This window comes from Bolinopsis microptera, chromosome 5 (genome assembly GCF_026151205.1).
Source record: "Bolinopsis microptera isolate Bmic1 chromosome 5, MBARI_Bmic_1.0, whole genome shotgun sequence".
NCBI classification, from domain to species: domain Eukaryota; kingdom Metazoa; phylum Ctenophora; class Tentaculata; order Lobata; family Bolinopsidae; genus Bolinopsis; species Bolinopsis microptera.
Window position 1 is genome coordinate 13727045 of NC_087076.1, and position 17332 is coordinate 13744376.

Below are 17332 nucleotides of genomic sequence, written 5' to 3' on the forward strand. Positions count from 1 at the left end.
GTCGGGGCATTTCATAATGTCCCCCCCAAAAATTTCCCGGGCAGACTAAAGAAAGGGCACATGAAAAAACCCCCTTAAATTTCCTAAGGATATTTTCCCCCGGGGGGTCTGTTGAAAACTCGAAGCTTTTCCCTTCTGCTTTTTGGGGGTTCCGGGATTTCCCGCTCCATAAAAAAAAGATGGTGAATTTTTTAGGGTAATTGTTATTTATGTGAAATTTTTGTTTAAAATTTTCTTCCTATTTTCCAAAAAAATAAGATGGTGGGGGGGGGGAACCCCCGGGCCCCCCCAATAGATCTGTTTTGGTTGGATCTTTTTGTTCTGCTTTTCCCAAAGTTCCAGGCTGATAAAGGGGGCGCCATGAGCCTTCGGATAGGGGGCCCTCGGGGGTCTCTTTTAAATTGCCCCCATCCCCCTGATAGTTGCCCCAGGTGGACAAAGTTCCCCAAACCCTGCCCCCCGGGGGTTCACCCCCCCCCCGACAGCTCTTAAAAACCCCAGCAAAATTTTTAAAGCGGCTTTGTCAGTGTTATAAAAACCCTTTCCTCTACTGTAAACCAATCTAATCAAATACTAAATGAAATTAAAAATAAATCTCTTTCATGGACCAAATGTGTGTTTTAGTGGAAATTTTAATGTGAATAAAATTATGAAATATCTAAATGCTTGCAAGGAACCCTTTTTCCGGTCCAGTATCCCAAAGGGATTGTAAACGATGCCCTTAAAAATTCGTTTTCATTACGGGCTTTAAAACCCCATGGGGAAAAACGGGCCCAATTTAGGTTTTTAAAAAATTTTACTAGCTCAGCGGGGAGGATTTTTTTAGCAGTAAAGGCCCCCGGGAAAAAAGGGAAATTTCCCTTGGCAAGATTGGGGATACTTACATGAAGTTTTAAACCTTTTGGGGTATTGCTATCAACTTGCAAGCAAAAATAACAAAATAAACATCGCAGGTAGATCAAACAGTTCACAGGAATTTTGCAGTCACCCAACCCCAATTTAAAAATTCCCAAAAATTTTCATTAGCGCCGATTTTTGAATTTATTTGCGATTTTAGGAGCCCCGCATCCAAAAAATTCAACGGGAAAATAAAAACCCTAAATATGAAAAATTTTTTTGTACTTTAAAAATTTTAAAAAGTATTCAAAAATCTTTTTTATCGCAAAAAAACTAAAGAAATTAACAAATTTGTGTGTACTTGAGAAAAGCAACATTGAAAAATATTTTAAACTTTAAAAAATTTTTTTTTTTTGTGCGGGCTTGCTTTACTTTTTGTTGCTCGTTTTATTTTTTTGAGGGGGTAATTTTTCAGTTTAAGGGTAAAAAGCAAAACATTTTTCATTTCAAGAAGGGCAACTAAAATCTTACCCGAGGGCCCCGGCCTTTTTGTTCATTTTTAAAGAGATTAGGCGGAATGCAGTCTTAGCGCGGTCCCGTAACCCCAAAAAAATAAACAACCTTTCGCAAAAAAAAAAAAAATTTTTTGTAAAACCCTGAAATAAGCAGAAAATAAAAAAAATTTGGTTTAAATTTTAATTTAAAATTTAAATTTTCTTCCTTTAAAAGCAGAAAATTTTTTTTTGTTAATTTCGTTACAAATTTTTTTCGTTGGGGAAAAAGATTTGAATGACTTATAAATTTTTCAAGTACCCCAAAAAATTTTATATTTTGGATTTTAAACTTTCCGTTGAAATTTTTTCATGCGCGGCTCCCCAATCCCCAATGAATTTAAAATCAAGCGCTAACGTAATATTGTGAATAAATTTTGTTTGGGCATCTGCAGAATCCGTGAACTTCTTGGGTTACCCGGAGGGTTTTTTTCGTGTTTATTTCTTGCAAATTGAGCAAATCCTAAAAAGGGTTTTAAAAAATTCAGTCTAGTTCGCAATCTTAAAACCCCCAAAAATTACCTTTATCGGGGGGTTTGACTGCTAAACCCCAAAACCCCTCTTGCTGAGCTCAGTACCCTTTTTTTTAAGGGGACTAAAAATTGGGGGGAGTTTCCGGGTTGTTGTAAGCGTAATGGAACCCAAACCCAATTTTTGGAAGAAGGCCCATCGTTTACAAATCCTTGGGCCCTTATTTTTGTGTGGGTTGAAGAGTGTCCCTTGGGGGGTGAAACCCCTTGAGGGGGGTTACAACCCTTTTTCTACCTGTGTTTCAATATTTAGGGGGGATGGGGCCCCTCGACAGAGACCCGGGGTGTCCCCTTTCCCGAAATGCCTAAAGGGGGCCTTTCATCAAACTCGGAAACCAATTTGGAAAAGCAGAAATTAAAGACTCCCAATCAAGTCAGGAATTTTATTGGGGTGCCCCTCCTCACCATTTTTGTTGAATGGGGTGGGAAGGGCTGGAACCCCCACCCCCAAACCCGATGAAACGTTCGGGTTTTCCATTTAGACCCCCTTTTAGAAGTATCCTTGGATTGAATGGTTCCTTTTATTTGCCGCTTTCTCAGTACTGCCAGGCTACGTTGGTTTTGGAATGTAGTTTGAATGCCAGACTCTTTGACTACCCCGGGGAGGTGGCAATTTGGGGGGTCCAGGCGGGCCGTGGACGCCCTAAAATTATTATTGGGGCTTGTGCTTAAAAAAGAATGTTTGTAAAAGTGTTAGGAAAAAACCCCAAAAAGGGAAAAATAAAGCTTTTTATTTTACTATTTATACGTTTAAAGAAGGCACGCATGATCCGTGAAATTTTGTGTTTTTAGGGGGTCCACCCCACCATTGGACTTCTCCGCCACGCAGTTTTAAAACATAGTTAAAATTTTAAAAGGTTTTCCAAAACACTCGTGGGCAAACCCACTAAGGTAAAACTTTTTGATTTTTTTCCTCGATTTGAGGGGCCAGGACCCTTTTCAGTTTGAACTATGGCAGCCCCTTTTATACTGCGCGGCTGAAAAATCGTTCCCCGGGTGGTGTCCTTTCAACCCTTTATGAGTTTTTGTTTTTTTTTTGCTGTCGTTTTAAAGTGTTCCACCTTTCATATAAAAAAGGGCCCTGCGTGGTAATGTTTAAACGGTGTTTTGGGGAAAAGGGAAACAGCTTGAGGGCCCGGGTCCCAACCCCCCCTCCCCCTCCCCCCCCCCCCCAGTCCCTCGATTGGCCCCCCAAAAAAAACTGCCAGCCAGCTCCCCTGGGGGCCGACTCGGGTCCCCAGGGGTTTTTTTTTGAACTGGGAGCCAAATTATGGACCGAGTTTAAGGGGCCCCCCCCGGAAGAAATTTAAAGACCTGCGTACCGAAGAAAGTGCTACGTTTACTGGTGTTGGAAAAAATCGACAACAACACAACAGCGCTTTTTGGGTACCAACCCAGTTTCAGTGGAGAAAATATGGTTTCGCCGGGCCCCCCCCGATGTGTGTGAGCAGGGGCCCCCTCCAAAGACTAGGATCGGAGGGCCCCTTCCCGTCTTCCCCCTTTCATGTCTGTTGAATTTCCAAATTTCATTAAGGGGGTACTGAAATAAAAGGGAACCCTTTTTTTTGGGCTTTCTTAGCTAAACCCGTTTAAATTAAAGTTGAAATTTACTGACTAGGGTTTTTTAAAGCCTAAAGTTGCCAAAGTAATTTATTTTTTTGTAATTGGTCAAACAATGTAACTTTTCAATTTAAAACCTTTTTTAAATTTTAGGGAATGTTTTTGAATTCCCCCGTACTTATTTTCAACCCCCAAAAAATTTTGATAGTTGTGATTTGTTTTTTGTGGAATCGGGGGAATCTATCACTTGACATGTTTTTCTTTTGTACGTAAGAAACCCCCTGCACCAGTAACTAAAAATTTGCTTAGATTTTTTAAACATTACTTTAAATATAACCCCTTTAAATGAACCCCCTTTTAAATTTGTGAAAAAAAAACAACCCTTGGGGCTATGTTGAAAACCCGGGGTAAACCAAATTTCTGGGCCCCAAAAAGGGGCCCTTTTTAATTCCTCATTTCGTTTTGAAATTTGGAAAAGTTTGTATGCTGGAAAAGTTAGAAGGGGATTGAAGAGTTAAAAAAAAGGCCCCCCCAAAATGTATTGGGAAAAAGTTTTATGCTCGGGAAAAAGGGATTTAAAATAACAACTGTATCATTAAATATAAATTTCTTATTCAAATTGTCTCAGCATGAACTTGAAAAACTTTATCATTGACTGATGTTGGCCTACATTTAGTGTTCGTTTCTTTGGTTATTTAGTGTGAGTTCTTCAATTTTAAGCTTCACCCTTTCATTTTAATATTAATAATTTTCAAGTATATATGATACCATGACCAGTCCTAACTTTTATCATGATTGTTTCTGTAGATTAAACACTGCTGAGTATACGGTTATCATTAATAGTGGTGTTCTTAAGCGTCAATTATTATTATTATGTTGCAATGGATTTCGGTCCCATACTTCCTACTTATGATTATGTTTTTGGATGTTTAACTGTGGACATACTTTAATTTTAGATTCCAGAAATTTTTATTTAACTGTCTTGCTCAATCAAATGGTTTTAGGGATCAGGAGCTCTGGAGCTATAATATGAAACACATGCTTTTAAAACTCATGGAGAAGGCAAGAAGTTCCGAGCAGAAAAAAAGGGGAATATCCTGAAGACATAAAGTCAAGCTTCAATTCTGGTTAAAAGATGAAATAAACTGAGGTTTGCCATTCAATTTATATATTCTTAAGTTTATTAATTTCATAAGTAATTATTTGATAATTTGGCTTTGTCTACTTTGCAAAGGATTCTCAAGCACTTCCTCCTCTATTCAATGTTCTAAGCTATGTTACAATATTCTCCTCCCAACGTCGACAATTACACTGTTTCTATCTACCTGAATCTCCTCTGCCCACCTCTTCTAGATTGCAGACCCACCATTCTGATTGCCAGACCCATCTTCTACGGCGGAGACCCGCCATTCTGGTTGCCAGACCCACTATTCCAGAGTGTAGACCCACTATTCTGGTTGCCCAGACCCACTATTCTAGAATCCAGACCCACAATTCTGGTTGTCAGACCCACTCTTCTAGATTGCAGACCCACCCTTCGAAAGCCGACCCTTTCAAATTTGAGTGCAGTCCCACCATTTTGGGTTTCCCGACCCACTCTTTAGGGCGAAGACCCACCATTGGGGTTGCCAGGGCCCCCTATTTCCCGGGGGTGTAGGGCCCCCCATTATGGGGCCGACCCACTCTTCAAAGGTGGGAAGGGGGCCCCCCATTTTGGTTGCCAGACCCCCTTTCTAGGTGAAGACCTACCATTCTGGTTGCCAGAAACCCCTTTTAGGGTGAGGGCCCAAACCCTTGGGTTGCCCGGGTCACTATTTTAGGTCCAGACCCCCCCTTCTGGTTGCCTTCTCCCTTTTTAGTTTATAGACCCCAATTTGGTTGGGCCCGACCCCCCTCTTTTAAAAGGGGAAGGGCCCCCCTTCTGGTAGCCGACCCCCTATTCCCGAGTTTTAGACCCACCATTTGGTTGCCAGACCCACTATTTTAAATTTCCCGTTACCCACAATTTGGGGTTTCCATAAACTCCCCTTTATCTAGTTTATAATAGACTCAATAGCTCATATACAAATTTCCAAATTCTTGTCCCCTAATATTGACATGGAAAAGGAACAGAGCAGGGCCCTTCCTTGGTAACACCAACATCTCCAATCTTATCACCAATATAACTTCCCCACTCATCCTCTTCAAAATCCAAGCTCTCTACCCAAATCAGTCACAACATGAGGGAAGAATTTGTGGATACAGGAAATCTGCCAAGGCATCCTCACCTAAATTAGAATCTTTACAATCAAATTAAACATGATTTTGAACCAGAAACATACTTAGGAGTGGTTAAGATCCCTGATGCTCGGAAAAGCTTAACAAGGTTTTGTATTAGCTGCCACAATCTTTACATTGAGAGGGGCCGTTACGAAACCCCCCCTAGTACCAAATTAATGTTCTAAGTTCTGACTGTTTACTCTACTCCTCAGTTAGAGAAAAATTTAACTTCCATCCCAAAAATATTACTGACCTAGCTAGGTTTGTACTGCCACAGCAAGAGCAATCCATTCAATTCTCTCTGTGAACGAACAATTTACAACCTACTATAAGAGCCCAGATTTCCACTCAAATACTGGCCAATGCATAATGACATAGGACCTCAAAATAAGATCGAAATCTACAAAACTGATCTATTTAAAGAAAATAGTATTATAAAACATTTCTATTTATCTCTACCACATTTGTAAATAACTAGAAATGTGTAACCTTAAATTATTTCAGAATTATAACTATTGTGAATTCAATAAAATAATTATCACTTTTGTATCCTTGAAATCTTTGTATCATTTATCCTATCCTAGACCCCCCATTCTGGTTGCCAGACCCACTCTTCTAGAGTGCAGACCTACCATTTTGGTTGCCCGCCCTTCAAGAATCTAGAGTGAAGACCCCCAATTCTGGTTGCCAGAACCCCTCTTCTAGAGTGAAGACCCCAATTCTGGTTGCCAGCCCCACTATTCTAGAGTGTAGACCAACCAATATGGTTGCCAGACCCGCCTCTTCTAGAGTGACAGCGCCCCCACCATTCTGGTCGCCCAGACCCACTCTTCTAAGTGATGACCCACCACTTTAGGTTACCAGACCCACTCTTCTATAGTGAAGACCCACTATTCTAGACTGCCGCCCCACCAATCTGGTAGCCAGCTCCACTCTTCTACCGGCGACGCCCCCCCAATTCTGGTTGCCAGCCCCACTATTCCCGCGTGTAGACCCCACCATTCTGTTTGCCAGACCCCCTCTTCTAGGCGGAGACCCACCATTCTGGTTTGCCAGACCCCACTATTCCAGAGTGTAGACCCACCATTCTGTTTTGCCAGACCCACTCATCTAGGGCGGAGACCCCCCCCGCCCCCCCCCCCCCCCCCCCCCCCCCCCCCCCCCCCCCCCCCCCCCCCCCCCCCCCCCCCCCCCCCCCCCCCCCCCCCCCCCCCCCCCCCCCCCCCCCCCCCCCCCCCCCATTTAAGACGATCACATGTGATATATTTAGCAGCAGTCCTTTAAGTTTAATTACATCTTATTATATCTCGGTGCTGATATGTATAATCATTTTCGCAGCGCTGTACCTACTGTGGTTGAGTGAAGGTCCCAACTTTGTGTGTACTCAGTCATGGTTCCCAAGTAAGCTGCTTTTTGTGACCTCCTAATTCTTATAATCGGTGACAATATCTTTTTTCATTTCATGATCGAAATGTTTACCAATTCGTGTGATATTTGATATTTGACTTCTGATAGAGGTCCTGATTCTATATTCAATGCATTGTTCTTGTCTATTACATAACCCCAGAACTTGAAAGGTTTCAGTTTTTACACGTCTAACAACCCTCGTGTTTTGTTTCAGAGCTGAGCGTGATATCAACAACCCAACGAAGCGCGAGCGGCCTCTGCTATTGTGCCAACGCGATTCTGTCACACATATGGTCCCTTCGAAGACTTATGTTCACACTACCAGGCCCCCTACATATCATCTACGACGGATGTCTTTTAAATGTCCTCCGCAAGTGACAAGCAGTTCAGACGACCAATGTTGCGTGAACTGCTATGATGATCTTAAGATGCTGGCAGGCTGTACATCACATACAAAGGAACAAACTAAGACTGATGGTTAACATAATGTTCATTTGATTATCACGCCGTGCTATGTTTTCATGTATTCGATTTAATATCTTATCTGCTTAAAAGAATTGTGTTATCATTTAGACATCAAGCTTCGTAAACTCGACATTTTCAATAGCTGCGGGCTAAACAAGTTTTCGCCATATTTCAGTCACTGTTTATCTTGTTATCATTATATCTGGTGGTTCAGACGAATACACAATCTTACGTTCCGTTAAATATAACAAAAGGCGTGGTTAGTCACTGTAAATGCATCAAAACTGTCCGAAGAAATAGCTAAAGAAATTGTGCCAAATACTGGCAAATTTTTAAAACTCTGCTCTCTTTAATTATTGAAATCCATCCAAGTAAAAAGTTGTATTACCAGAGAGGTTAAATTTAAATTTCAAACAACCTTGTTTACAGCTTCTTGGAAGAAAATGGAACCGGATTCTATTGGACGTTCTGAAAATGGTAAGGCTGAAAATGGTAGGGCTACAAAACTAAGTTGGAACACATCTTGTTTGAATACTGTTGAACCAAATTCAACTCTCTGCAACAACACAAGCAGACAAAATTTCTCAAAATCCGTTTTATCTGCTCAACTGGTTCTAAATTCTTGAATCCAGCCAAGGGTATAATGGGTGTTCTGGGAGTGCTAGGGCCACCAAACTTCGTAGGAACACTATTAGGGTCAATACCAAACGATTCCGACCTGTTTTGGGGCCATCCGACGAGTTTTAGAAAAATGTTCATTTTTGTTCATTTCGTTCATTCCATGACTCAGGGAGTCTTGGGCGACTATTTTGACGTCAAAATAGTTAGTAAACACATCCCCCTACACCGTACAATCATCTCCAGCACTCTGCAGCCCCTTTAACAGACTGAAATGACCGTATCAATATCGGATACTCACGAACCAGCTTTCTGATACGGAAATGGAATCAAGTCTCTAGTGGGCGTTCTGGGAGTGCTAGGGCCACCAAACTTTGTAGGAACACTATAAGGGTCAATACCAAACGATTCCGACCTGTTTTGGGGCAATCCGACGAGTTTTAGAAAAAATTTCACTTTTGTTCATTCCGTTCATTCCATGACTCAGGGAGCCTCTGGCGACAATTTTGACGTCAAAATAGTTAGTAAACACATCCCCCTACACCGTGAAACCATTTCCAGCACTCTGAGACTACTTTAACAGACTAAAATGACCGTATCAAAATGCCTCAAAAACCGTATCATCTGGTTCCACAATTTCCGATTAATCTTCTGTTTGCCGCGGACGCGATACCTGAAACCTAATCAAAGCTTACGGCGCGGCTGACATTATCATGCTTTCAGGCGCGCGACGTTTCAGGCGCGCGACGTTTCAGGCGCGCGACGTTTCAATACCACTCGTAGGTGGGCACACCAGTGTGACTGGCAGAAAGCAGCATGTTATCGTGGATGAGGTCATGTCCACGATCATCGACGTCATCAGTGGGGCTCCTCAGGGTACTGTCCTAGGTCCCCTTCTCTTCCTCATCTACATTGACGACATCTTCTCCGTAGTCAAGCACAGCAAGATCAAAGTGTTTGCAGATGACTCGAAGCTCCACAAAGATATATCTTCTCATATCGATCGCATCCTTCTCCAAGAAGATCTTCTCTCGGTTGTGAATTGGGCTGATGCTAACAACATGGAGCTTAACGAGGAAAAGTTCCAGCTTCTACAACACGGCAAACTACCGGACTTGAAGCAGCCCTACATCTTACCATCTGGAGAGACTCTTAAGGGCTCTGACCACGTGAAGGACCTGGGTGTCTATATCGACCCAGACCTCAACTGGCGCACTCACATAGCGATGAAGTCTGCCAAAGCCAGAAACATGGCTAGTTGGGTGCTACGCACCTTCATCTCCAGGGATGTAGCGACCATGATGCTCCTGTACAAGTCCTACGTACGATCTCATCTTGAATACTGCTGTCCTCTGTGGTCTCCTCACATGCAGTGCGAAATTATTAAACACGAAGCAGTTCAACGATCCTTCACTGCTAAAATCCAGGGTCTTGGAAATCTCAACTACTGGGAACGCCTCCGTCGCCTGTCTATGTACTCCCTTCAAAGGCGGCGTGAGAGATACACTATCATCCTAGTTTGGAAGATCTATAACAATCTCGCTCCAAACAGCATGAACATCAACTTCCGCGAGACCTCACGATACGGAACTACGTGTATACGACCACTAGGGTCCTCCAAGTACACAAGTGTCAATAACCTGAGGTTCAACTCCTTTGCCTCTAGAGCCTCTGCACTGTACAATGTGGTCCCTCCCGCCATCAAGTCCCTCCTGACCTTGACCACTTTCAAACCCGCTCTTGATACTTTCCTCAATGAATTCCCTGACACTCCACCAACACCTGGGTACACTGGACAGAACAGGAACTCAATGCTGGAGTGGGCCGGTGGCACGTGTCTCTGACACGCTACTACATGGCGGTGGAGATGCAAGACATTCTTGGCCTGGTAGCACTCTAGCTCGGAACCCAACCCAAGTAACCCAAGTAAGTAATAGGTACATTTCATGTACTGGTGTAACAAACGGAGAATTTCGTTTGCTCTTTCATACAGTTTTTTTCTACATTCATCTACTACGAATATTTTTTTATTTTATTTTTTGGTGCAGCACCTACTGACTTGACTCGAAAGAGCAAGCGACTCAATAATACCAAAGAGTCCTACTGAGGCCCAGATGTTTGCGCCACTATCCCGGTAATGCAGAGATACATCTGGTACCATTGCAAGAGCAATGGCAGTTGAGTGGGGGCGCACAGTGGGCAAATCGCAGGCGCCATTATGACATTAAGCTATTTTGTACTTTTCAATGACTAAAATATGTCTACTAAGGGGTTTTTGGCCCAAAAAATCGATTAAAACACTTTTCAGAGTGATTGGGGGGAAGGGGGATGAGATATTCTCATTTTTTGAATTTTTGAAAATTTTGATTTTTTCATAATTTGATGCGCTCATTCATATAGGAGTTTTGGGGTGGTGTTTTAAAGTTCTGATGTGTTTCTTCATGGTTTTATTACAATGAACAAACTTGTTTCTTACATTGTGCTCGATTATATGGACACGTTCAAAAAAAGGTGGCACTAGAGATTGATTTTTTTAAATGCGTTTTAAAAATAGTCATTGTTCTTTGTTGGTTGATATATCTATCTATACCTTTAGAAATTCGATTAAATTTCATGATCCTGAAATCACGGAGTCTCTAGTGCTTATATTACAGGAGTTATCGTTATTTGTGTGCCAATGATTCAAATATCACACAATTAGAAATGCAAGATGAATCAACACTAGATAATCTGAAAAGTACTATTCACAAAGACGTCAAAATTGATATGGTGATTATAATGCATGTAAGGAATGGAATGTCTTATCTGAAATTGTTATTGGTGCCAAAATGATTCAAAAATCACAACTTAAACGTTGGAAATGAGCCTATTTTGAGCAGTGATTATTGAATCATCTTACGTTTTTATTGGCTTTCTATCATTTTTTAGGGTACAAAATAGTATTAAATAGTATTAAAACCAGTTAATATGATTCAAAAATCACATTTTCGTTAAAGGTGCGCTATTAAGTCACACTATAGTAAGCCTTAAATTAAGTGCACGATATGACAATTTATATCCATTCTATGATTCTTATTATGTGATTTTTGAATCCATGTCTAAGCTTATACCATATTGAAGGCCTTTGAGCGATAATTTTTGATCTCGGTGCTTAAATGATTCAAAAATCACACAAATCTGGCTACCAAATATGTAATTTCCTTTAAAGTGTGATAATTGAATCATACGTAATGTTCAAGTTGTAATGACATTTTGAAAGTAAAGGTAATGAATCGATGGTCACATTTCAAAAATCCGATTAAGTATTATATGTTACTGATATGATTCATTTGTCACATTATGGCGACAAAATTATCATGGCTTGAGCTGTAAAAGTACTTGCCTAGTTTACTCAGTTTAAAATCAATTTTTTGTGATTATTGATTCCACTATTACTCTAATAACGAACTTCTCCATGACCATAAACAAGTGTCACAACAAATTACTGCAGATTCATATGAATACCAACCTGATATAGCGCCAAAAAGTGATACATTCCCCTGATACAGCATAATTTCAATACATGCTCATTTATGTGATTTTTGACTCATTATGGCACTTTTAACCATCTAAATTCTCTAAATATTAGTTAGCATGATATAATTGTGATTGATAGAGTTCATTGTTACAATCGTTCCGTTGATATTCACATCACATTCATCATTCTAAAACACTTAGTCAGAATTAACCCTGTGTGTGATAATTGCATCGTAACTCCACATTTAACCGGTGATACTTTGCACTTTTAACACTCAACTATCTCAAAAAGGTTCAATAATCACATTGAGAAGCAGGACACACTCACAGAATGTAAATTCATCATTAGAGGTGCAAGAAATGAATATTTTGTGATTTCTGGCTCATATCTGCACAATTAACAGATATAAAGAGATGAATGACTTAATTAAGTGATATTTGAATCTTTTTGGACCACATATTAAAATTTGGTTAACTTTCATAGCATACTCATTGAGATACAAGTATTTTAAAATGCTTCACACAATTTTGGCAGTGAAAAATCAATCTCTAGTGCCACCTTTTTATGAACGTGTCCCTATGGGTTCACAACAATTTGGTATGAATATTTTTCAATTCCAAACACAAGAAAATATATTGTTCTATTCCCTATATAAACATGTGAGGTCACATTCAGGCTTATCAAATGTATTAGGGTTGGCCACCTTTAACTCAGCGTGGCCAATCCTTCAGTAGAGCGGTAGATGAGGATATTAATCCAGTGATTCAGTAACCAGCGATCGTTTTCACCGACGGGCTCATTGCAATACTGTAAAATTAAACAATTGATTCATAAAGATATGCCTCATCACATACTGTCGGTAAACTGTTTAATAAGTGCAATGTAAAATAGTGTTCTGATCTGTTTCAAATCTATAGCTATCATACAAAAATATTGTCACAGACATATACAATGATCTTTATGAGTGTACACTATACATCATATAATACACTGCACTGCACTATGATATACATTCACTCACTGATATACTCACCCATAGCATGTCACTCACAATTCGAGAATCATATGACATTCTCTTGAATTCAAGAGAACTCCTAACATGGGCGCCCCTCCGAAGATTGACTACCATAGATCCCGTGTGACTATGAAATGAGACCGATCTCGCCCCATTGACAAGCTCTTTAGTTTATTGCCAAAGGTGGTGCTGGGCAGATCGCTGGTGTGTTGAGGAGGTTCGGAAAAAGTGAAAAAGATGGTGTGAGGTCAAGGAGATTGTGTACTGTTATGATGCCCAGTAAGTTGCTTTGGGGGTCCGGTGACGGAGTACAGAAATGGTCGAGAAAGAGGGCCTGATTGGATCGTGGGAGAGTTGTGTGTGGATGCGTGAGTTGCTTGTCACGTGATCGTGAAAAGGAAAGATAAAGTTTTGCGCGTGCGCGCGTTCCCGGTTTTAGTGAGAAGAGTGAAGCTTTGAATACAAAACTTTCTCGGCGCCCTACGCCGAGTAATGCCTTATCGTGGTCAGGTTGAGATGTCCCATTGGTCTTGTTAAGTCGCAGTCCGGTTGTCCAGTTTAGGGCTATCTATTAAGCCGATTAGCTGGCCTCTATCATAAGATAGGCATATTGGAAGTCGTGAAAAGCCCACGGCGCGGTGGCATGTTGCAGGTATAGGTTCTCTAGAGAAGCTGTCCATATACCGCATAAATAGGATAGAAGTAAGATTCTTTTATTGACACTAATGCTGCCTCGCCACAAAGTGCAATGCGGACAGACATAAGCCCTGGAAGAACCAGCAAAACCTGACAAGGAATACAAGGAATACAAGGAATACAATACAAGGAATACAAATTTAAAATCTTAAGCTACAATAGTAACTGTTAAGATAATAACAATATCATAAGATTTGAATTTATTATATTAATATAACTTAAACTAAAGTGAAACATAAAGATTTTGACAAAAAATATTTTGTTTACAATCGTCTTGGTAATGCTGTAATGCTTGAGCCAGGCCACTTTGCACTCGTTGTTGCGCGAAAAGAAACAAAAGCGCTGGTACAGTGATTTTCAGTGTTCATGTACTGGCCAGAGAGTCGACGAATTTCTTGCGGTTGTTAAAACACATAGTGGCAAATCTAGCAACGACTCTCGTGAGGTGGACTTGACTTTCATTCGTGATTAATTCAATGATTTCACTGTTGTTGCTGATGAATTTGAGCACGTTTGCTCCAGGGATGACAGTGTAAACAGAACAAGATGACGCAGATGGTTTGATTGAATTTGATATGATGATTGGATCTTGTCTAGGACTTTTCACCTCGATGCAGCGTTAAGATCACAATGGTTAAGGAAGTGATCTTCATTCTCAATAATACCAGAACCTAAGACTATATTGCACCAGGAGCATATTCGCTCATCGCGAGGAGTTTGATTATATCGGCCAAGTTCAATTTCGAGTCGATGTGCACTGATCCGCAGTCTTGTGATATTAGCACGTTCTGCATATTTAATGACACTGTCTAGGTAATACTCTTTGTTAAATTTGGATTTTAGGTCACGATAGAATTCTAATTTCCGAGAAATGTTGATACAGGACCCCCAATATTCTCTAAAGCTACTTTTCAAAGTTTTAGTAATGACGTGTGGTGTGAATATTTTACTCCCGATGGGTTGTGTTGATTGCGGAGGAATTCGTTTCTTGAAACCGTTGTGAATAAGAAAGTCCTCTTTTGGTGGTTTTGCGATACTTGGGTTACTTTCGAAAGTTGACTTGGAGTGATTGTTTTTGAGTGTGCGGTAGGCTGTGACATGATCGGTAGAGAAACATGGGTCTAGCGCGAGGACAGGCTCCAAACCTCTGTACCAGTCCAATTTCATGTTCATCTGTTCTTTCAATCAATGAAACAAGAAATTTTTACACCCAGTGACCATTTAAGAAAGTGAAGGTGAACTTTTTCGCTGTTCAGAAGACTAATTTTCTTGAGGATACTAGTTTGAAATTTTGTTTTTGTGTCGGGATCCATATTGAGATCGACTTGTTTTGTTATGTGTTTTATGATAGCCATATTAGGTGTGTAAATAGGCGCTACGTAAAGAACGATAGGTTTAATAAGAGCGTCAAAGAGTGTTGTTAGAGAACAGAATGATAATTTGGATTTGTTTACTGAGCTTTTCATGCCATAAAGTGCACGCATGGCTTTCTTTTTGAGCTCAGTTCGGGCATTTGTGAATGTGCCGGATTTGTGTATTTCGATTCCTAGATAACAGTATGACTCGACTTCTTCTAACAAGTGATTACCTATTTTGAAGGGAACCGGCTGATAATTATCGAAGCGGGAATTAAATTTCATGAGTTTAGTTTTATCTACCGATATTACACTTTTACATTCGTTGCTAAATTGTAGCTCTCTTATCAGCAGTTTTGTGTGCGCGTTGAATTATCTCTCTGGCTTTGTAGATTTGTATACATTGTTTGTACATTTTCTGTACAACGTGTACGATGCCTTTGCCGCTACAGAATGAACACTTGGATATGATAGATGATGCTATGGTTATGAATGGCCAGTTCCTTACGGAGTATGTGAATCAGATACACATGGCAACTAACAGTATTTTTAAGGAGATTAGAAGTAAAATCGGTGCCGAACACAACGATGATGTGCAATTTGACAAACTGAACCAGAGAAGTGTGCCTAGAGAGAAGTTATCAGAATGGCTAGAGACAGTGTGCTGTTTGCTGAACGATTATTGTGGTCCATTGTTACAATCTGCCACAGAAACAGCTGACGACAACAGAGTGTTCAGGAAAGAAAAAATTGAAGATGCGACTAAGATCATAGAACTACAAGAGAAGTTACTCTCGAAGCAAGAAGAAGATATGGCAAAAATCAGTGATCTGCAGGAGAAGTTAGCTTTGAAGAAGGATGACGAGATTGGAACTGTGAAAAGTGCAGCTCAGAAAGAGATTAAGACCTTTTCGTCTCTGTTGAAAAACACGTGCAAAAACGCCTTTGCACCGAAGAAAATCCAAGCTGCAGTGAAAAGGGTTGCCCTAGAAGAAGATCGAAGTAAAAGTCTGATCATCTTTGGGATTCCAGAGACTGAGGAGAACCTGGATGCTAAGGTATCTGGTATTTTGTTGGACCATCTCAACGAAAAACCAAAAATTTTGAGATGTAATAGAGTTGGAAAGGACACAAGTGAACGAGTCAGACCAGTTAAATTCACTTTGTCAAGCTCAGATCAAGCTCGTACCATCTTGAGCAAGACTAAGTTATTAAGACATGTAGAGGGGTTTAGTTCTGTTTACATTACTCCTGATAGATCAGCTGCAGACAGAATAGCCTACAAGAATGTTGTCGTCCAGCTACTCAATAAAAGGACAGCAGAGCCGGACAAAGTTGACGTAATCAGGAACTTTAGAGTCATTAGCTCGGAGAAGGAGCCTTGAGAGTTTTATATTTTCTATAAGTACAATATTATATGTTTTGATTCATTGATTAATTAATTGTTGCTAGGGCCCAATGTTATTGCGGGTGTGGTATTACTGCACACTACCGTGTTTTGGTTACCCCTCTTTCAATACATAATTTGGGTTTCAATATTCTGGGATAGTGAAAATTAGGGCTATATCGGTTTTTTCCTTTTATAACTGGGTTTATTTAGAAGCATTCAATTCTGTATAATTATGTATTGTTTGAAAAGTTTTAGATAAATCTGCATTAATTTCGACGCCCCATTCCAAGCAGAAATTGTTCAAAGCATTGAGTTGCTTTTGGAGGGTTTTGGGGTCCAGTGCCAAGAGTATCAGATCATCTGCCCATAGTAAGTGACTGATAAGTTGGTTCATTAGTTTTGGACAGTTATCAAATTCTAGTCGAGGGGAAAGATCTCTAATGTATATTTTAAAAAGATCAGGGGAAAGTGGATGACCCTGTTCAGTTCCTTTATTGATATCAAATTTTTCGCTGACAAATCCAGATAGCTTTATCTGGCCAGTGGAATTTTTATACATATGTTTAAGAACATTAAATGTTTTGCCAGTGATACCTAGTTTAGCTAACTTTAAGAAAAGAGCTTCACGACAAACAGAGTCGAAAGCTTTCCGGAAGTCCACGAAAACAGCATAGACGGGAACCTTGAGCTTTTTGTATTTAGACGTAATGGTGTTGAGTGTGAGTATGTGGTCATATGTTTGAGCTCCTTTAGCGAAGCCAAGTTGATTTATGGGGTCCGGGTTGTATTCATTTTTGAACTTGATTATCCTGTTTAGCATAATGGTCGAGAATAGTTTCCCGATTGTACTACTCACAGCAATTGCTCTGTAATTGTCGGGATTATCTTTGTCGCCTTTTTTGTGTAGGGGTGTTATAATGCTGTTGTTCCACGGGTAAGTTCCAGTGTCCAAACAGCGGTTAAATACTTTGCAAAGGAGTTGTGTATTTGTTGTGGACAAGGTCTTCAGTATTTCATTGCATATCATATCCTCCGAGGAACTTTTGCCGTTTTTGATTGAAGAGAGCGCAGTAGATATTTCGTCCACAGAGATCTGGCCATTGAGTATTGATTGTGCAGGGGATGGTTGGCA

General features: G+C 40.4%; 1 protein-coding gene and 1 long non-coding RNA gene across 2 annotated transcripts in view; both read left to right on the forward strand.

Moving 5' to 3' along the window:
- The window catches only part of LOC134815956 (mitochondrial outer membrane protein SLC25A46-like), a 93840-nt gene that overhangs the window by 21199 nt on the left and 55309 nt on the right, over window positions 1-17332 (forward strand). The gene's annotated exons all lie outside the window — the stretch shown is intronic.
- On the forward strand, window positions 4548-7733 carry LOC134814590 (uncharacterized). Its single transcript, XR_010160182.1, has 3 exons — window positions 4548-4628; window positions 7076-7138; window positions 7359-7733. It is a non-coding gene; the product is annotated as an uncharacterized LOC134814590 (long non-coding RNA).